A 22,286-nucleotide genomic window follows, 5' to 3' on the forward strand; every position below is an offset into this window, starting at 1 on the left:
TGCATTATTTATGACACCGTTCGTTTGTTCTTGGCTGATGCAGTGAAATGTCCAAGGCTTTAGCTGCAACAGGAATTCTATCTAAATGTGGTTGGCACATTTTACTTTTATTGCGAGTATAGCCAATCATGCAGAATCTGGTGGGTCTAAGACATAGAGGCTGAATTACAAAGCAAATAGCTCGGCAACCAAAAGTCCTCCACTTCTTTGCGCTAGTGAAAGAGAGTATCGCATAGCCATATTTACTAAATATAGCCTATGGTTAGATATTTTTTTAAATATTTCACACGTTGGCAGTGTGCTGTACAGTGCCGCACACCAGCAATATGTGCTAATGTAAAACATTTCTCCTACTTTTTTAATACAAACCCCAGTCCAATAATTTCAAGTGATATGACTTATGTATGTCCTTGAAAGTCCAAGCACTGCTCATGGAAGTCTCCTTAATGCAAAACAAGGGCCTCATTTATGGGGTTTTGGCATAGGGCAGTGCAGCAAGTCACCTTACTGTGAGGCCCAGCGTCAAAGCGAAAGGGCAGGAATGCACCGTATTTCTCCAATAAGGTGCATATTCTGTCCTTATCCCCTGCACTGTTGCCATTTTGACAGCCAAGCGCCAACCAGGCATCCTTGCACCATGGTACACGGGGGCCTGTGTTATCGACATGATTGTTTTTGTGCAGGAGGAACACCTTTCTCCACAAAAACAATCCTGGGAGGCTTTTTTCATCTATGTGTCCTGCAGAATGCAGCACTCACAGGAAGAGGAAAAAAACGAGAAGAAATAACGTTATCTCTCCTACTTGCGCCTTCCCTGAGGAGGAGTAAGGTTTTGGCACATCCCTAGGTTTACATTGTTTTGTAAATCTGGGGACTTGTCAAAATCCAGGTGTGTTGCATGGGAAATCCATTGCAACGCCTGTAGAACACCTCCCTAGCGCAGAGTAAGGCATTACAGCAATTTTCACTGTCTTTCCTTACTCCATTTCTATGAGGCTATTTAAAGCCAGGCAAAGTGACTTTGTGTGACCTTATAGATATGATTTTTTAGTTGGCTCCGCCAGAGCATCACAAAAAACCTCTCCGGCGTAGCACGGGACTCATAAAGATGCCCTAAATACCTTATCAAGACTTCGCACCAGTTTGCTTCACTTCGGGTAACATTGTGATGGTGCAAAATCCTGAAATATTTGCTTTGTAGACTGCAATAATTAATTTGGTAAATTGAGGGTGGGAAATCATACTGCAGATTTGAGTGGCTTGAGGTACCTCTACAACCCACAAGACTTATCAAATCACAAACAGCCTTAGGTCCTTGATCATTTCTGGGTGTGGAGAAGGGCTGTGTCCAATGGGAGCTATGATGAGAGAGTGTCTCATACTGTGAAACTTTGGATTTTAAGAGCTCTGTCTTGCCACACCTTTTGTATCTTGATTTCAGGATGACCAGAACTATTGAGGCAGTTCACTACAAGTGTCTGAAAGTTTTGTAACTTTAGAAATAGCGTTTTTTGTATTGTCATAGCTTTTAATGACAAATTGTATAAATTCTTAAAGTGTAAGTAAATTCGATCTAAAATATAAGAAAGGAGTGGTAAGATCATTTACATTTTTAAGGTAATCAATTTATAAAGCGTGGAAATGCCAATAAAGCACCCTAGCAATAACAGGAGAGCCCAGCCCTTGTACAAGTAAATCCTTATTGAAAAAACAAGTTTTAGGGTTTTTCCATTACTGAAATTGATTACTCATTGTTTGAATGTGCCCTGGGGAGAGAACTCCAAGACCTCAATGTTTGGTAGGAGAAAAAAAGTGCCACCACGCCAAATTTGTTTGATCTTTGCTAATGTTGGAGTGCAAGAGGTAACTCATAGAAGCACACAGGATGGATGATACAGCTGAAAAAAGACCAGCCAGCAGACTATTACATAAAGCATGCAGTGTTTTGTGAAGAAAAAAAACCTGCTGCTTTTTTTTCAATCGTTAGCTAGTGCAGTTTTTTATCTGGCTGAACATTCTAGTTTGATGGGGCAAATTAAATAGGATTCTTGCAGCACAATGTTGGACAAGCTGAAGATCAATCAATCAAGCAATCAATCAGGGGTTTATAAAGAGCGCTACTCACCCGTGAGGGCCTCAAGGCACTGCGAGGAGGGAGAGAAGCTGCAGATCAATTGAAGAGCCAGGTCTTGAGGTCTTTCCTGAACGTGTGCAGGGTCGGGAGCATATGATGTTCACAGGGAGCTCGTTCCAGGTTTTTGCTGCGATGTAGGCAGTTTGCTGTGAGGTAAAGCAGTTTGGAAGCCCAAAATATAGGCACATGCCTTATTTAAGTTATGAACCCACAATAGCTTGAATGACAGACAAACGAGTCTCTCTAGGTATGAAATATAGACCATTCTTAAATATCTGAGCGGTACAAATAGTCAAAAAAACAAATTTTTGATACTTCATTTGGGAAGGATATTGAATCATCCACATCAATACCAAGATTATTGGCAGAATACGTAGCGTTAGTTTGCCAGGTCATTTGGCAGCCAACGATTTAGGTCAAATGACAGAATGAGGGGTTTGGCTTGCTAGCGATGGAATGAGCCATCATCCACCAGCATCCACATCAAATTTGGCCCAACTAGGACTATGGACCAAGATCAGGAGTGTAGGGTGATTGTTCTCCGCACTTGGCCCTCACTGGAGGGTGAATAAAAATGAGGAAGTTGGGCAAGGTCAGCCACCAGTTGCGGTCTGTGGAGGGAGTTTGTGGGGCGGAAAGGCAAGGAGGGGCAGGGTGGGGGGTGGTGAACACCAGAATATGGATGATAGGAGGTAATTAAACATTTAAATAAATAAAACAAATTTCGCAGCGCACACTGCATCGCATTTTGCGATGCAGGGCACACAACATTTTTTCTATTTATTTAATTGCTTACTTACCACCAATCATCCATATTCCGGTGATAACTACCCCCACCCTGGCTCTCCCCGCCCCACCGCCCCACAGAACTCCCTCCATGGGCCGCAACTGACTTTGGGGGCTACCTTGGACTCCATTCTGTTGGCGATCAGAGAGTTTTGGGATGGCCTGGAGCAAAAGATAAACATAGTGGTGGCTGACCTCGGCATACTGCGGGATGATCAATGCAAAATGGCAAAGCACATAAACACTACAGAGTGAGTGGTGGAGGACCTGCAGTCAATGCTGGTAAATCAACAGAAACACATGACAGAGTTGAAGGGGAAGGTTAAGGTACTGTAATTCCAGGTGCAGGATGCAGAAGGTGTGAAGACAGGTCTGTCAGTGGCAGTGACAGACGGTATCACTTCTTAAGGAACATTTCAGCTATTGCACTTAGTGTTAGCGCGAGCGCATTGGCGACTCTATGATAATCTCTCTTAAACTTTATTGTTTTTAATTCTGTGTATAGTGTTTTTACGATCAGGGGGGAATCAAAAGGGTGCCTGGGGGAACCTACCTGATTTTCTGTGACTCGCTGCATTGCCCGCCCTGCTCCGCCGCGTCCATTGTGGGCGTTTGTTGCGGAGGGTTGAGGAGCCCACCACTTCCGGCTTGACAGGAAGGAGGGTTAGCATTTTAGTTTTCGCCATCCTGCCCCTACTTAATGCAGAGTGGACAGCGGCGGCGCAGCGGATGCGTGCAGCAGGCGCGCCAAAGGCGCGCCGAAGGCAAGCCCGTCTGTGCCCGTCCGTGGCCGGTTGGAGCCAGGGGCCCAAATCCCTGCTCAAATTTTCCCTGCCTACCCCCTAAGGATGAAATACTCTAAAGAACAGCTGGAACAACTATGTCCACCCATGAATGAGGCCTGTAAGCATAAGATACGGGCGGAATGGTTGCCCCAGAGGTGTAAGGTATGCTTATACATCCCTAGGGAAAGGATGGAACACGAGTGTAAGGGTGAGACACTGATGATGATACAGATTAATTGTCGCTCCCTAAGGAAACACAAACTGGAAATCTTAGATCTGCTAATGGACCAACAGCCAGATGTACTATTTCTAACCGAAACCTGGCTAGACGCGGAGTCCGCACCCGAAATCCTGGAAGCACTCCCCCACGATTATGGCATGCTTAGGCTTGATCGGGAAATGCAACGGGGTGGGGGGGGATAGCTGTGGTGCATAAGTTGGAGTTAATATGTACCCTTGAAGCAGCAAGTATTAAGAACAGCGAAGCAGGCTTGTTCTCAATTAAACTTGGGTGTAATCTGACCATAAATGGCTACTTGATTTATCGCCCACCTGGGATGGCATCGCAATTTGTAGAAAGCTTGTTGGAGGTGGTTGTGCAACCGGCTTTGCGTTATAACAAACTGTTAATCTTGGGCGACCTTAACCTTCACCTGGAGGAAGAAGGCAATAGGGAAGCACAAGGAGTAATTACCTCACTGGAATTATTTAAACTGAAACTCCAATCTTAGATGCCCACTCACCAGGCGGGCCACCTCCTTGATCCGATCTTTGTGAATTGGGAGGGAGTGGAGGTTCAGCGCCCGGTCCAGGTAGCATGGTCCGACCACTATCTGGTCCAGTTCTCCATGCCTGGCCTGTTCAAAAGTCTCCCACAAATTGGGCCGCAGGCATATAAGCGCAGGCAATGGAGGAAACTCAATCAGGCTGACTTAGAGCTGGCTTTGAGGGTAGGCTGTCCCCCGCTGAGAGACAACCTTGATGAGGCTTGGCAGGAATATGAGAACTGGTTAACTGGGGCGCTGGACAGGATGGCACAGGGCACAACCAAAGCCCCGGCGAGGTGCTCTAAGTCAGCATTATGGTTCAAAGCTACATGTAAAGGCATGGAGCGCACCTGGCGCAAAAAATATGAAGAGACAGCCAAGCTAGAGTATAAGAAGGGCATAAAAGAGTACCATCGCATGGTAAGGAGGACTAAAAGAGAATTTCTAAACAAAAGAATTGAATCAGCAGAGAGCTCGACTAAGGAGCTCTTCTCTATATACAAGGAGCTCACATCACTTGATAGGACTCTAGCACCGGATGTCTATTCTAAAGAGATCTGCGAAGCGATAGCGGACTTCTTTGTCCAAAAGGTTGAAACCATATATAATTCCTTTCCGATGGGAGCGGAGATGCTGCCCATAGAACAAACCAGAGAAGGGAGACTGCGGGGTGATAACTGCCTTAACCAGTTCGTAGTCCCTGACAATCCTGAGCTAATGACGATAGTTTGTAGTATTCAGTCAGGTTCTCCTAAAGATGCGACTCAGCCGAAGATTTTTAAGAATCTGGTAGAACTTCTCATAAATCACATAAGTCATCTGGCAGAGATGTCCTTCCAAATGAGTTATGTGCCACAGGACTGGAAAACTATTTACAACAAGGGGTGGTGATGGACAGAGTCTCTGAATTAAGCAGAGTACTCTCACCCAGTCAAGAGATCAGGGCTAGATCCAACACCGTTTTTTAGCTCATTGCACCATCCCAGTTTCAGAACCTGGCTGTATGCAAATTAGTCTGTCCCTGGCCCAGTGCATCATGGGAACAGGGCAGACCAGACTACAAAAGCCAATTCTTACACTGGGAAAGAAACAAGCTTCCGGGGACCGGTTTCTGGCATTACAGCCGTCTTCGGCCCGGCTTGCTTGAATCCTGATGGTGCAATGAGCAAGGGACTCACATCTGAGTATACCCTTCCACGCTTAGGGTGGACAAAATTATTTACAACAAGGGGTGGTGATGGACAGAGTCTCTGAATTAAGCAGAGTACTCTCACCCAGTCAAGAGATCAGGGCTAGATCCAACACCGTTTTTTAGCTCATTGCACCATCCCAGTTTCAGAACCTGGCTGTATGCAAATTAGTCTGTCCCTGGCCCAGTGCATCATGGGAACAGGGCAGACCAGACTACAAAAACCAATTCTTACACTGGGAAAGAAACAAGCTTCCGGGGACCGGTTTCTGGCATTACAGCCGTCTTCGGCCCGGCTTGCTTGAATCCTGATGGTGCAATGAGCAAGGGACTCACATCTGAGTATACCCTTCCACGCTTAGGGTGGACAAAATTATTTACAGCAAGGGGTGGTGATGGACAGAGTCTCTGAATTAAGCAGAGTACTCTCACCCAGTCAAGAGATCAGGGCTAGATCCAACACCGTTGTTAATTACAGGACTGGAAAACAGCGCAGGTCATTCCGATTAAAAAGAAAGATAATCTTAGTCTGGCCCAGTTGGAGAATTTTAGCCCCATTTCGCTTTTACCTTTCTGCGCTAAAGTGGTGGATAAAATTGTGAATGCCCAGATGGTGAAATATATGGAAGAGTGTCAACTCCTTCATCCCTCACAGTCAGGTTTCAGGGCTAACCACTCCACGGAATCGGCCCTGCTTTTCTCCACGGAACTGCTGCGTGGGAGAGTAGATGAAGGGCGGACGGCCGCGCTGCTGCTATTAGATCTTAGCGCGGCATTCGACACCGTCTCACACCCCCTTCTGCTCTCTCGCCTCAGGGAAGCAGGGATTGGAGGATCGGCACATGAGTGGCTATGCTCATTTCTCGCAGACAGAAGATTTCAAGTCCACTGTCCCCTCTTTAAATCAGAAGTTCGTTCTTTAAGGCAAGGGGTCCCGCAGGGCTCTATATTGAGCCTCACACTATTCAATCTGTATATGGAACCCCTTGCTAAGATAGTGGAAGCCTATGGGGTGGAGATAGTGTCCTACGCTGATGATACGCAATTGGTGGTGACACTATCCCAGCCCCCAGAGGAGGCTGCAGCAAATTTCTCGGCCTGTCTAGGAGAACTGGCAGGCTGGCTGAAAAATAACTGCCTGGGCCTCAATGCGAGTAAAACGGAGCTCCTAGTGATGGGGAAAGCACCCTCCATTTGGTCCTCTGCATGGTGGCCACCTGAACTAGGGCCCACCCCTAACCCCTCGGAGCAGGGGAAAAACCTGGGGGTTACATTGGATGTCAACCTGTCTTTCGAACACCAAACTAGAGGGGTGGGCGGCAAATGCTATGGCATCCTAAAAAGCCTGCGCAAAACCCTGGATTTACTCCCTGTAACTACCAGGAAAACGTTGATTCACACTCTAGTTGCCCCGCACTTAGATTACGGGAATTCATTGTATATTGGCCTGTGCAAAAAAGGACTGCACCGACTGCAATGTGTGCAGAACGCGGCTGCCAGGCTGGCATTGAGTCTCTCCAAGAAGTCTTCGGGGAGCTGTGCTCTAGCCACGCTGCACTAACTCCCTATCCAAGAGCGTATTGTCTTCAAAACGATGTGCATGGCTCAGCGCATCTCTCAGGGTAAGGGTCCCATCTACCTCCAAAAACTGTTGACCATACACCGGCCCAAGCTGCTACTGAGATCCCTGGGGAATATGCTCTTCCAGGTACCCCGTATCTATCGTGCACGGATGGGCGGCCGATCCTTCAGATATCTGGCCAGTAAACAATGGAATGCCCTACCGATTGAGCTCCTTAGGGAACCATCGGAGTTGAGGTTCCGTCAGAAATTGAAAACCTACCTCTTCCCGAAGCAGGGTTAGGTCCTCTTTCTGCCTTTATTTTACCTGACTGTTGACGTACTGCCTGGTCCGGTCTTCACAGCGCGGGGACACACTGTTTCTAGTGTAACCAGGCGCTTTATAAATGTGTTAATATTATTATTAAGGGAAGGTGTGCAGGAACAATGTCAGCTTAGAGGGACCTCCAGAGTGGATTGATCATAGGGACATGGTAGGGTATTTAGAAACCTAGCATAAAGAAACCATGGATCAGAGGGGTTGTCCCCCTTCTTAGCTCCGGAGTTGGCCCATAATGTGCCGGAAAAGCCCCCACTACCTAGGAGTAACAGAGGCCTGTGGTGGCTAGACTGTTACGGGACAGGGATACGATCTTGCACAAGGCTCTGGAGCTCTGAGTTGAGAACTGTAAAGTGGTGGTAATCCCAGATTTCATGCTGCAGGTTCAGAGGCATTGCACCACCATCTTTGAAGCTAAAACGTTGAGAAGGGTGGTAAACTCAGCTTCACAGAAGAGTATGCAGAGTTCTACCAATCCAAGCTCCACAATGAACATAGAGTTTTGCAAAAACTCTGCTAACCTCTGGAGGAGCAGAGTTTACCGGTGTGCCTACCCCGTCAACCTCATCCCCAAGAGTAATGCACCAGGATGCACATTTGAAGAGTGTGTGAGAAAGGGGATATGGCCTCCAACAAGGTCTCATCAATCCCCCTTTGGGGTACTGAATTGTGGCAACAATAGGGTTCTTAGCCACCAACGACCCTCAGCAGCCAAGTGGACTTCATCCCACAAGCATTAGTGCACCAGGAGGTCCCATTTCAGAGTCGTTGAAACAGGGGGGTTGGCCTCTAGTGAGGTCTCATCAATCCTTCAGTGGGGGACTTACTTGTGGCAACAATAGAGGTTTTTGGCCAACAATGACATTCAGCAGCCAAGCACAGTTCATCCCCCAACCAGTAGTGCACCAGGAGGCACCTTTTCAGAGTGGTTGAAACATGGGGCAGGCCTAGTATGAGGTCTCAGCATGCTGTGGGGACTTACTTGTGTCAACAATGATATAACATAACGTGTATTTGTAAAGGGCTTGTTCACCCGTGGGTATCTTGGCGCTTAATAACAGATGTTTATTGTTACCCAACTCAATGGTACTCATTTTATCGACCTCGGGTGGATGAAAGGCTGAGTGGACCCACCAGGATTTGAACCTGTGACCATGAGGTCAAACACAGGCCCCGGCAGTGGAAGCATTAGTCCACTGACCCCCAGACCCGGCAGTAGGGGTTCTTGGCACCCAATGACCTTCATCAGCCAAGGGGAGTACATTCCCCAATTAGTAGTGCATCAGGAGACCAGTTGCAGAGTAGATGAGAAAGAGGGGCCTCCGATGAGGTCTCAACAATCACTCTGTGAGGGACTTACTTGTGGCAAAAATAGGAGTTCTAGGCCCCCAACGACCCTCAGAAGCCAAGGGGAGTTCATGCCCCAACCAGTAGTGCACCAGGAGGAGCATTTGCAAAGTGGTTGGAAAAGCGGGAGGGCACTGATGAGCTTTAGCAATTCCACTGTGGGGGTCTAACTTTTGGCAACAATAGGGGTTCTTGGCCCCCAACAACACTCAGCAGCCAAGGGACGTTCATCAGCCAACCTGTAGTGCAACAGGAGGCATGTTTGCAGACTGTATGAGACAGAGGTTGGGGCCTCCTATAAGGTCTCAGAAATCCCGCTGTGGAGGACTTACTTGTGGAAACAATAGGAGTTCTTGGCCCCCAATGACCCTCAGCAACCAAGGGGACTTCATCTCCCAACCAGTGGTGCGCCTGGAAGCCCCTTTGCAGAGTGGTTGAAAAAGGGGACGGTGCCTCCAACAAGATCTCAGCAATCATGCTGCACTGTGTGGGACTTGAGTGTGGTGTCAGGAGGGTTTCATGGCTGCCAACTACTCTCATCCTCCAAGGGAACTTCATTTTAGGGTGGCCGAGTAATACTCTGCCTGCCCATGAACCTCCATGGAATTTGGCAGAGGTTTTTGGTACCTCTGTGGAATTCCGCAGAATGAAACTCCGCAAGATCTGCCTAGGCCCACTAAAAATCACCTTAGCCTGCTGAATCTGAAATATACCGTGCTCTTTTGACAAAATTGAGAGTTGTGATAGACACTGGTGCTACGTTCTTCACTATTCCCCAAGGGGTGTGGTCTTGATTGGACACATAGGAGTGGGCAGGGAACGTGCAGGGTGTGCCCGCCAGCTACTGGCTTGGTCACAACCTCATCCCAGGTCTCACCATATGACGAATGCTAGGACCATGAAGGAGCAAGCCCGAAAGGACAAGTGGAATGCAGTGGAGATGGCACCACACTTTGGGGGTGCTGTGGCGGAATCAGAAGGAGTTGGAACTGAGGAGTTGCCAGGCTTGGTGGACTCAAAACCAGAAGCTGAACTACCTCGGTAACGCCACGATTGGCTGATAATCTATGTTGAGGCTGCCAAAAGCTCCTGAATTAACCATACGGAGGTGTCAGAAGCAGTAAGTGTGGGGGGTATGTTGACTGTGATCCGGCATGAATTTGAGGGGAGTGGAAAGTTTCTGCAGCGCACGTTTTCTGTTGGACAATGGGGGATTGGTGACCCCAGGATTTCTAAATAGTGTTGAATGCCTGCTTACGTAATTTTTGTGTGTGTTTCGCAAACATGTTGTTTACTGTTTTAATCTGTTTGAAGTGGGGATGTTAGCTTTCTGTCCTGGGGATGGAGAGGGTTCTGCAGTGGGGAATGTTTAGAAGGTGGGACGCAGAGATTGGTATAAGGTGATGTTGTGGAACATCCCGGTGCTAACCAACATGACTAAGCGATACATGGTCCAGGAATACTTGAAATGGACGGGTGTCCATATTGCATTACTACAAGAAACACACCTAACTTGTACCCCTGAAACAATGGAGTGGGTAGCTGTATCGCACAATGAAGTCAGAATTTGCAAGGGGGGGATCCACATCTGGAAGCACCCAGGGTGCCACTCCAGATGTTGAAGGAGGTGGACAAGGAGGGGTGCTTTGTGCTGATTACCAGTCACCTGGGGGGCAAGGATTTCATGTTGGCTAACATATATGCGCCTAACTCTGATCAAACCCATTTTTTAATGCACTATCGCAGGTGTTTGTGACCTACATACTGCATGCTATAGTTCTGGGATGGACTTCAAATGCATCCCTGATCACCTGATGGATAGATCACTCTCGCCTTTATGGGGCTCCCCGGTAAACTGGGTGAGGGGACATTTAAAGACTGGCACACATGCTGAGGACTAATAGAACCCTGGAGGGTGGCTCATCTGCATGCTAGGGACTACTCATTACACTTGAATTTAAACAACTTGCATATGCCTCTGGACACATTCCTCTGCACCCTGATTATCCATGCATGTGTAATGGACTCAGAATTCCGGACGAAGACATTCTCTGGTCACCATAAACCGATCTTTCTGACAGTAAACTGAGCTCTGGCACGGATGTGTGTAACTAGCTGGAAGTTTAAAGTTTAAAACATTGAGGAGCCCTTCTTCCAGCATTCCATTGGGGAAGCGATATGAGCTTATGTTCTTGAAAATGCGAGGACAGCCTCATTGGTCCTGGTAGAATGGGAGGTGTTCAAGACGGGCCTTAGAAGGCAGTGCCTGGCGAATGCGGTAGGGGTCTGCCTGTCCATGTTACAAGAGGTTACTGATCAGGAGACCTTGCCAAGGGTCTGGAAAGGAAAAAGCCTGGTAATCCTGTGCTCCACCAGACCTTACTAGAGGAAGATGAAAAGTATACAACTTTGATGGAGAAGTTTTTCTGCTATGATTACAGGACATGCATTGTACAGGTGCATGTGGAGCAGGCCAAGGCTGGCTAATTGTTGGTTTGGCTGAAGAATCCCACCAAGAAGGGATCACAAATATTGGAATTAGAGAGTGCACAAGGGGGACATGTCTACAAGCAGGCAGAAATCAATGATAAGTTCAAATCTACTATACCAACCTGCACGCTAAGCATGAGACCGGGTTCCCATGGAGGTGGGATTATACCTGGAGTGGCTACTGGTACTGAGACTTCTGTGGGCCACGGCAGAGTCACCAGGTATGGAGATCAATAAAGGGGAGGTACAGACAGCTATTAAGGATATGGCAAGGGGTAAAATGCCAGGGAAGGATGGACTCCAGGTTGAGTTCTGTGTCGCATACGTGGACCAGCTGTCCCCACATTCGATTGATATGTACTGACATGCCAGAGCAGCTCATATGCTACTAGACACCACGAGGGAGGAATAACTATTTATCTTCGTTAAGCTGATGGCCCCATACAAAATGGAAACATATAGACCACTTTCCTTGATGAATGTAGACTACATGATACTCAAAGGCATCCTGTCAGCATGGCTGCTGCCCTAACTCATTCAGTGGGATCAGACAGGCTTTATTCCAGGCAGCAACATGGTCATAAATATCAGGAGGGTGGCAGCGGTACTGATGGCAGCTCAGTCAGGTAATGCTGGATTGGCGGGTCTAGCAGTGGATTTGGAGTAGGCATTTGGTTGTCTGACCTGAAATTACTTGTTCAAGGTGATGGAAGTGATGGGGCTGGGGAAGGGATTCATTGAGTTGACCAGATTGTTATATGCCACACTCCTGGCAGGGGTGCACTCAAGGGTTATGATGTTGGAAAGATAGGGCTCGATTCACAAAGGTAAATAGAGATGGAAGTATAATTTTACGACTTTCCGTATTCACAAAAGTCATTTACTACTCGTAAATGCCCTTTATGAATATTGAAAGTTGTAAAGTTCACCTTTTGGTATTCACAAAGGACATTTACGAGTAGTAAGTGTATTTTGTGAATACCAGAAGTCATAAAATTAGACTTTCGTCTCAGTCTACATTTGTGAATTGGGCCCATACACTGTGGAATAAGGTGCTAGACAGGGGTGCCTGTTGTGCCTCTTCTGTTTGCTATTGCAATTAAACTCCTGGCCTGCAGGATGTGACAGGGGGACTTGTACAAAGGCATTAGGGTGAAGGTTTGGGATCACCACGTGGCCCTATATGCAGACGACATGCTGCTGTTCCTCAATGATAGTCAGTTCGGATGGATGGCCCTATCTCAATGCTCACTGCCTTTGGGGAGCTCTTCTGGCGTGTGTCAGAACTGGTAATAATCAAGCATATTTCCGTTGCACCCTACAGGAGTGGTGCCCCAGGATCTTACGGGGGTTATGATGGGAGCCCACATCTCTCTGATATATGAGGGTTTAGCTGTATTTAGATGAGCCGGCTCTCCTGAAGGGGAATTTGGGGAAAGCGATTGCAGCTTTGCACTCGGGGATGGAGTTCTGGGACTCGCTCCCATTATCGGTGGTGGGAAGGATGATGATAGCAAAAATGATAGCCTTGCTCCGGATGATATATTTCTTTTCCTCTATGCCCATAGTGATACCCAGAAGTAACTTCCGGGAACTGAACTCCCTGCTGGTGGAGCTGATATGCAATAGGAGTAGATGGTTGGTGGCCCTAATGAAGCTTCAACATCCAGTTCATGATGGGAGCCTAGCAGACCCAGACTTTGAGGCGTATTACTGGGCAGTGCAATTGCAGGGGGTGACACGATGGGTGGGATGGAGGGGGTTAGGAGGAGGAGAAGGATTTGGCAGTTGAGGCTGAACTGTTCCCATGAGGGACAGACTCATGATTTGTTTTGCATATAGATGGGTCTGAACTGGGGTGGCGAAGTGAGCTAAAAAACGATGATGGATTCAACCCAGACCTGTAACTGGGGGTGAGTGTCTGAAATGCTCTCCGTCCATCATCTTCTTGTGTTTGCTTGGAGGAGAAAGACGCCCTGCCCCAGTTGTGTCTGAATCAGTTGATACTGGGGCTCAAACGGGTGAAGACGGAGCCTAGGGTACTGTGAGTGGTGGCCAAGCACTGCTGGCTTCAATAGCTGCAGGGAACTAGACCTACTCCCTGGAGCTGTCTCTGAGTTGGGTGGCAATTTTCATGCAAGTGGATGCCCGGCCCAGTTGGTGGAGTGGATGGCTTTTGGCATCACCAGAGTGGGTTATCTCTATAATGCAGCCGTGCTGCAGTCGTGTGAGGACTTGCTGACATTGTATGATATACCGGCGGGCAGGTTTTGTTATATGAGTGGTGGCGGCAGTGCTGAGAAGGCTCTGGGGGGCTAAGCAACAGGCCCCTAAACTGCACAGGGAGTGTCACACCAGAGGCATCACTTTGGGCACCTATAAAGCTGTCACTGGACGTAACAGGGCCCTGAGAGAGGAGGTGGTTACTCCCCTACATGACCTTAGGGACCGACTGGACATGGGGGCACCGATCACAGATGCAGACTCGGTGCGCATACTAAATGTGGCTGCTCGGTGTCCAGCAATGCTTGCTTTAATGTAATAAATTTCAACTATGTACACATGCCCTATTTAGTACCAGGTTAAAAAAACAAAGTTTTTGCAGGTGTGGGAAGTAGGGACTGAGATGATACACATGGTGTGGTGATGTGCCCAACTTACTACCTTTTAGACAGAGATAATAAATCTGACTAACGATGTGAATGGATGCAACCTACAGCTGCTACCCACAATGTGGTTGTTCTTTAGGCATAGGCACAAGATAACTATGAGATTCATTGATCTGGCATACATCCTTGCCAAGCAACAGATTATTCTTAACTGGAAAAAAACCTGAACGGTCCCCAGGTGGCGCACTGGTGGGCGGACCTATTTGTTAGCAGAATATGATAGTGTCAACCTCCTTTGGTGTGCAAAGAGAGGGAGGGGCATGCTTGAGACAGCAAAGGCCTGGGATGGACTTGTGCAGGAGATTCAATAAGAGGAGTGTAGATCAGATGGGGTAAACTCTACCTGGCACACTGAGTACAGCTGGGACTTGAACGAGGAGATGCGACCATTGATGGTCGGCTGGCGAAGTAGGTCCTAGCCTGACATGTGAGGCCTCTAATATGACTCATGGGTACCGTTTTCCCCGCTTACATCAGGAGATAAGGGTTGGGCCCGGAGACCAATAGCACCTTTTACTACATATACAGGGTTGCTGTCTGATGGGACCAAGCACAAGGGAAGGAAAAAGGGATTCATCTGTTTGTTGTTATGTTTGGATTGGATGTGGGAGAGTGAAGGACACTGAAATTGATAGCTGCTAAAGGCCCATGTTGCCAAACATGCTGCCAGTTAAGTTGTGAAGGTGTTGTGAGATACGAGGAAGCATTGTGTGCCTGGGGACTGACCGGCTGTATGATGGACATTATTTTAAATGTCATGTTAACCAGTGCTCATTACTGAGTATGTAAGGTGTATTGAGAAATGCTAATGAAATATGGTTACAAAAAAAATGACAGAATTGGGGTCGAAATTCAGGATGCTTGTCATATTCAAAAAGAGCGTGAGATGGCTTTTGTCCATTGAACTTTCTTTAGCAAGTATACAGCTTTGAAAATTAGCCATGAGGAGTACCAGATTCCCATCTAGCCATCATACTAACTGTGTGGCATCTGAATAACAACTAAAGAAGAGCTCAAAACACCAAATCAGTTTTGCTACAGGTTCTTATGTACCGAGTGAGAAGGTGAGACACTGACAAAAGGCCTACAGGATCCCATATGTAACAACCCAATGCAGAGAAATATAATGTTCAAGTTTAATGCCTTGTCATGATGATGTAAGCCTGTCAAACAGTCCAGGGCTTATCACTTACTGACAACCAGTTAATCAGTATAGTATTAGAAACAGTATTAAAGGCAGCCATAAAATATTGGGTTAAAGTTGCTGAGCTAAACTTTTCTACCAGCAACTGGAACTAATGCTGAACCAATGCCGATGTCACCCAAGTACCAGGTACTGCTCAGACGCTACCTTGTGCTCAGAGGAAGCGGTAAATTGAAAGTTGATCTCTGTTAGACCTGGCATCCTTGGTGTGATTTCGTCTAACATTTTGCCTTCTGTCCTTCTGTTTTTGATTATTTTGCTGACTTTGTTTTTTTCTGGTTTTAGGACTCTGAGCTCTTTACCACTGCTAATCAGTGCTAAAGTGTATGTGCTCTTCATCAAAAACATGGTAACATTGGTTTATCAAGAACAAAAGGAAGGGACTAGATGCTATTTCCCACTTTAAGAGAAGTGGGGAGGTCCAACATAGGGAGTGCCTCAACAAGAGCAATATACAAAGGATTTTTATGTTGTTCCTCTCTCAAAAAAGGAAAGAAGAAAGTAGCTGTTTGGAGAAGCCAAGTGATAGGTCCTCACTGTGCCCTAAAAAGGGTGGTAGTGGGGATCCTTTTGTTGGATCATAATGCCCTCACACACCTTTTCAGGTGTCATGTTTCATCATCTGGGCTGCTCCTCGTTGGGGCGGCGGTGCAATCCCCAACGGGCTCCCTAAAAAGGGGCTCTTTGTCGGAGATCTTCTATTCAACTGCCGTAAGATGAGTGCGGGTGTGGGGCCAAGAAGTGTAGATGCTATGGGGTCAATTAAAATAGGGCTGGGAGTACCTTGAATGGACAAACTTTATTCTGGGGGTCTCCTGTCCTAATTAAAAGAAGTGTAACAGGGCGTTAACATGTACCACTCTGTGGGTCTATATGCTCCTGTTAGAGTGTGTTGGTCAACATGTTTCTCGCTGTCTGGTGTATTAACCCTGCGATTCTTCAGGACCATGAAAAAACGTGCTATCTACAAGAAATAATAAGTGTTAAAACAGGTAACAAGTTTACCCTACGTCCTCTTCAACCTGCCTGGATCTACCCACTCTTTGTGGTCTCCAGGCGTCAACAGTGCCCGGTGGAGCCAGTCACACGGCTCTGCTCGTGTGTAGCTAGGTCTGGGAGTCCTTTGATCTACCCTCCTCCACAGGGTTGGTTTATCCACAATTGGTATATTTAATTTATTTATAGGTCCCTAGAAATATGCACTATCTGTGCCCAGGGCTTGTAAATCAAATGCTACTAGTGAGCCTGCAGCACTGATTGTGCAACCCACTTAATTAGCACTTTAAACATGCCTCAGGCCTGCTCTTCAGGGACTGTGTGTGCAGTTTTAAACTGCCTTGTTGATGTGGCAAGTTAACCTACCTGCCAGGCCCAAACCTTCCTATTTACTATATATAGGTCACCCCTAAGGTAGGCCCTGGACAGCCCATGGGCAGGGCGAAGTAAATGTAAAAAGTGGGACATGTACTTATGTACTTTTAAGTGTTGCATGTCCTGGTAGTGAAATACTCTTAGATTAATTGTTCACTACTGTAAGGCCTATCTCTCCTATAGTTAACATTGGGAATGGCTTCTTACAGTTTATAAGTGCAGTTTCCAATTTGGAAAAGATAGGAAAGCCAAATGTATTGTCTCCAGAATCACAATTTAACAATACAGCTCATGGTGAAGTTGTTTTTAAATTGTAGTTCTGAAAAGCCCACTATTTGAAAATCTGATTATTCTTAAATAAACCATTTGGTGATTTTCTGTATGTCTCGAAATGTACTTCTGAGGTGGGTGACAGCTGGCTTCCTGCATTCCCTCTAGACTGCCACACACAAAGGAAGGGTAGGTGTGACTGCCTAGTCATCTGCATGTTGATAAGTCATCCTAAGCAGGAGGGGAGGGAGGAGTTGACACTCTGGACCTGAAAGAGCTGGGTCCTGTCCCCACATAAAGGATTGCATACCCTCCTGGAGTGTGTCTGGAGCCAAGGCAGGAAAGGCAGGGGCTTGTGCACTTCCAAGCGTCTCTTTGAAGTCTCCCTACTTCAAAGGCCAAAGGGGGTATATGCTGTGCTGTAGGAGGGACTGCACTCTGCTAAGCTGCTTCGCTATGCTAGCCTGCTTCACACTGATTGCTATGCTGTAGAAGGAGTTGCCACTTTGCTAAACTGCTTTGCTGTGTTGGTCTGCTGTCTCTTGCCTGGAAGTGAGTAACACTGGACCAGCTTTCTACATCCTTGAACCCAATTTTCTCCAAGGGCTTGTTGTTTTGCCTCCTGCTATGTAAGTCTCACGGATTTCAAAGACTTCACCTTTCATCTTCAACCCAGCACCTGGACTTTACTTGCAGTAAGACGTGCTCTGTCAAGTTGTGGCAATCCAGTCCAAGTCCCTTGGAAGTGACTTTAAAGCAAGGAACCTGAACATCGATGCTGCTGCAGGGACTGGGACCAGTACATCGCACTCTTAACCGATGCATCGACTCCGGAATCCCTGCACCGGAAACAAAGCGTCGCAGCCACTGCATGGAGAAGATCGACACATCACCCTTGCAGCATGGATTAACCTGGTGCAGGGCCTTCGGAACCGTCGGACTCCCGAGTTGGCGTTTCACCCATGAAACCAATGAATAGCCACGACTGCATTTTGTGCTATTACCAGGAGAAAGGTAATGTGCTCAGTGGGCCATCCGTGGGTCTTTTAACCAGCCTGCACTCATACACACCCTTTTGTACCGCTTTGTTCGCCATAAGTTGGCAGGGTATGCTCAGACGTGAGTCCCTTGCTCACTTTGCCACTGGATTCAAGCAAGCCTGGCTGAAGACGGCTGTAATGCCAGAAACCGGTCGTAGGAAACTTGTTTCTGGTCCAGGGAAGGCATGGCTTGGCACTTCGGGCTGGACTGTTCCCATGATGCACAGGGTCAGACTGATTTGCATATGGCCATGTCTGAACTGGGGTGGCAGAGTAGGCTAAAGAACGGTGATGGATTAAACCCAGATCTTTTGACTGGGTGTGAGTGTTTGATTGGTTCAGATGCTCCTTTCATCACCACCCCCTTTTGTACCGCTTTGTTTGCCATAAGTTGGCAGGGTATGCTCAGACGTGAGTCCCTTGCTCACTTTTTCACTGGATTCAAGCAAGCCTGGCTGAAGACGGCTGTAATGCCAGAAACCGGTCCTAGGAAGCTTGTTTCCGGTCCAGGGAAGGCATGGCTTGGCAGTTCGGGCTGGACTGTTCCCATGAGGCACAGGGTCAGACTGATTTGCATATGGCCATGACTGAACTGGGGTGGCAGAGTGGGTTAATGAACGGTGATGGATTAAACCCAGATCTTTTGACTGGGTGTGAGTGTTTGATTGGTTCAGATACTCCTTCCATCACCACCCCATTTTGTACCGCTGCACTCATACATGAGCAGCCTGAATATTTGACTTTGTCCCAGTTCAGCGCAAACCTGGTTAGCTCCTTAAGCGCTACTTGCTTCTAAGCGCTATTTTGACACTTATTCCTTACAAACTCATAACTTGACTTCTACTTTTTGGATTTTTGTTGTTGTGGTCTTGTTTTGTTAAGAATATAATAATATATTATAAAATAGTGTGGAGTCTATTTGTGATATTTTCACTGTATTACTATGTGCCGCGTGCACAAATATTTCACAAATAGCCTTTTAAGTTAGGTCTGCCTGCTCTGTGCCAAGCTACCAGAGGGTGAGCACAGGGTAATTTCTGCTGTGTATGTGACTTACCCTGATTAAGATTGTGGTTCATGCTTGGACAGGGTGTATACTCTATGAACCAAAGACTCGATTTCTAACAATCTTTTGGGGGATTGTTGCTGCAAAAGGAGGAAGTAAGATTGGACGATAGTTACTAACAAGAGTGCATTCAGTTGTAGGCGTCTTTTAAATCCATGTGACCATAGTTTGTTTCTATCAGCTACAGTGGCCACAGAAAATGACTGATTTACAGTGGCTGCAATTTTAGAAGCAATTACGACATCCGCAAAGAGGGAATTCATGACACAAATGTTTGAATTTTAATAATTGATGATCCTGGGAGTGTTGATTATCAGGAGCAGAGGAAATGGCACCTGGATTAAACTCTACAGAAAAGGAATACTTAATGTTGAATGTTTTCTCTTTGAAAAGCAAGGTCAAGTTTTCAAATGAATCGTAAATTGATGTCATAACAGATGTGCAGGCTTTAGATTCACATAATTAATTTAGAATTCGGAGAATACCATATAAATTGACAATATTACAGAAAAGAAACGCTTTTGATCTCTGACTTCTATTTTTTAAGAACAGATGACTCTCTTGCCTTTGCGTCTGAGTATACTATAATCACAGCTCTAGTGCTGTGCAATGTCCCCTATGCAGCATCAGGGATTCTGTGAGTTACAGAGCGGATTTCAGTGTGCACAAAAAAACTGAGGTCGAAATGATGTGAAGAGTATTTGGCATCCAAGCGATAAAAGAGGCATGTGTCATTTGGGAGTCAAGCTCTATTTTCAAATTATAGAGATCTATTTAGTTCATGAGATACATTGTTAGTATACACTTCGCTGAGACCAAGTGTAACAAAGTAGAACAAGTCCTGGATCAAGTAGCAGGAGAAGCTAGACTGATATCAAAGTAAATGGCAGAGTGATCCGACCAGTCGATGGGAATAATGCACGAACTGAGGCGTAATTAGTGGTGGCAAAAACAGAACAATGTTACGGTCTTCAACATGAGCGGCCCAGAGACCTACAGAGTGAGGCCTAGAGTAGTGGAAGCGTCCAGCAAGATATTTGTAGGTGGAATGTCATGGTCATTGGCCCAAATAATCAAGTCAACAATCAAAAGGAATTTTGATTTTATTTTTATATTAGTAGTGAATTAGTGATAACAATTCAGAAAGTTCGGTACAATGGAGACTCACTGCCTGGAGGACTGCTGTTACGGATTGGTCGGCATCGGGAAAGGGCAATGCGTAATTTCAAGTTAATGAGAATCTGTTTGATTATTAGGAGTAAGTTTGCATATGAACTAGCGTCAGAGCGACAATGCGCACAGTCAGCCCAGCAAAAGCCCACAAAGATTAAACCGAGGATGCAGGTGGTGCTGTTTGTTGTGCATGCAGTCACTGCTCCACTTCCCAACAATATCGAGTTGCAAAATTCTATGCGGAGGTTATTAGCCTGCGAGGCATATTAGGAAAAATCTTCTGTTCTGAGCTGTCCCCTTTTCTTTTACCTGCAGGCGATGTAGCAGATTAGAAGCCTGGCATGAGGCTAATTTGCTTGAAGGTGATCACCGCTCTACACAGATCAAATAAAGCTTGCTAATTATTTTAAAAACCCGCATCCCTTTCCGGTTCTTTATAGGCTTGATTTTGGGCGGCGTGCTGTTTTGGACAAAATCCCAAAGTTTCAGCTTTTCAGAGAGAGACAGAGAGAGCCAATACACACTTTTTATTCCACTAGAAAAATGGATTTTAATCAGTGAAAGCTGTTTTTCGGCAACGAATAGTAGTATTAATTAATTGTATGTTATGCTGTGCTACAAGGGGCGTTACTTGGGCCCCTGTAGCCCAGGTGTAGGTGGGTGCAACCTTTCTAGTGTCCCCCTTTCAGCCCAAATATTGAGATATTATCAACGCTTCGCGTTAAACTTAGCGCGATTTTGAATATCGCCGCCTACCGCTGGTTTACATCACCGTGTAAGCGGCATACTTACAACGCCTTGCTCACAGGCGATGTACAAACCTGTGATAGACGGTGATATTCATCATTACCGTGAGAAATCAAGCGATGATTTCACGCGCTAATAGAAAGCTTGATAATAGGGGAGTGTGGACGTAACCAAACAATCCACCTCTCATTCAAAACATGCCTAAGTCAAGTTTTGACAGGCGTTAAAGATCCTGCGAAAACCGCGGTTAGAGCGGCTTTCATCATCGCTTCTTAGTTCCGGGACTGCGTTGTTAATAACACGATGTCCTGTTCGCGACCTTTTGTCATGGTGTTACAGTAACGAACAACTAGTTTGCATTTCATTAGCGATGTATATAGCTAAGATGCGTGGGTTTCAAAAACGGCAGCTAACATGCACTAATGCATGTTAGCGCCACCTTGTTTATAGGGTGATGAAATCATCGCCACTTTAACTGCAAAACGTGCTGCTAAAGCGGCGATAATGACCTTGTAAATATGCCCCAATGAATGTTAATTAGATCTGAGAGACTCAGGGGCCCCTCGTCACATTCTGCAGCAAGGGCCCCATTATTTTGCATTACGCCATTGTTTTTATGCACAATTTTCAGTAATTTTATGAGCTCTGGACTTCTGATCTCTGTATCTGTTGTATTTGATGTGTTTTCCAATGGTTTTCCTAAGTGTGTGTTATAAAAGGGTGGTTCGATAGAATATAGGGAACAAAAATATTGAGTGACAAAATATTTTGTCAAGAATATAGAGGACAAAAATATTATGAATATAATTTTCTATAGCTAGCATGGTTTTACTATATATATAAATCCACATGTATGTACCTTCTTTGACAAGATATAGATCTTCAGGGTACATAGAGGGGAAGTTGAAAATAATAAATCTATATTTACCTAATTTCACTTACCTTCTCGATATTTTGGTTTTCGATATTTTTGACTTGGTATTCTGTCGATATGATATTTTTATTTCCAAAATTATGTCAGTGATTCTTTTAAAAGCACCACACACTGATGCCTAGCCATTTCTAACTCTGCTCATGCAGATACATCTCTGCTGAACAATACATAATGGTGCATATGCCTTCTCCTTTCAGATTAGAAACTTCTGAAACTCTCAGTGAACACTTCACATTTAGAAACGCTCTTAAATGCTAGTTTATACTTCACTATAAATTTACACTGTATCAACAAGCTTTGACGCATTAGATTCCAAATAAATACCTGCACAAATATTTAAATAATGAATACATATATGATTGGATTATACCTCCCCTCGGATTTGGCAATTCATTCCCATGTTTCAGTGGTTAA

The sequence above is a fragment of the Lissotriton helveticus genome, chromosome 7, assembly GCF_964261635.1.
Source record: "Lissotriton helveticus chromosome 7, aLisHel1.1, whole genome shotgun sequence".
Taxonomy (NCBI): Eukaryota; Metazoa; Chordata; class Amphibia; order Caudata; family Salamandridae; genus Lissotriton; species Lissotriton helveticus.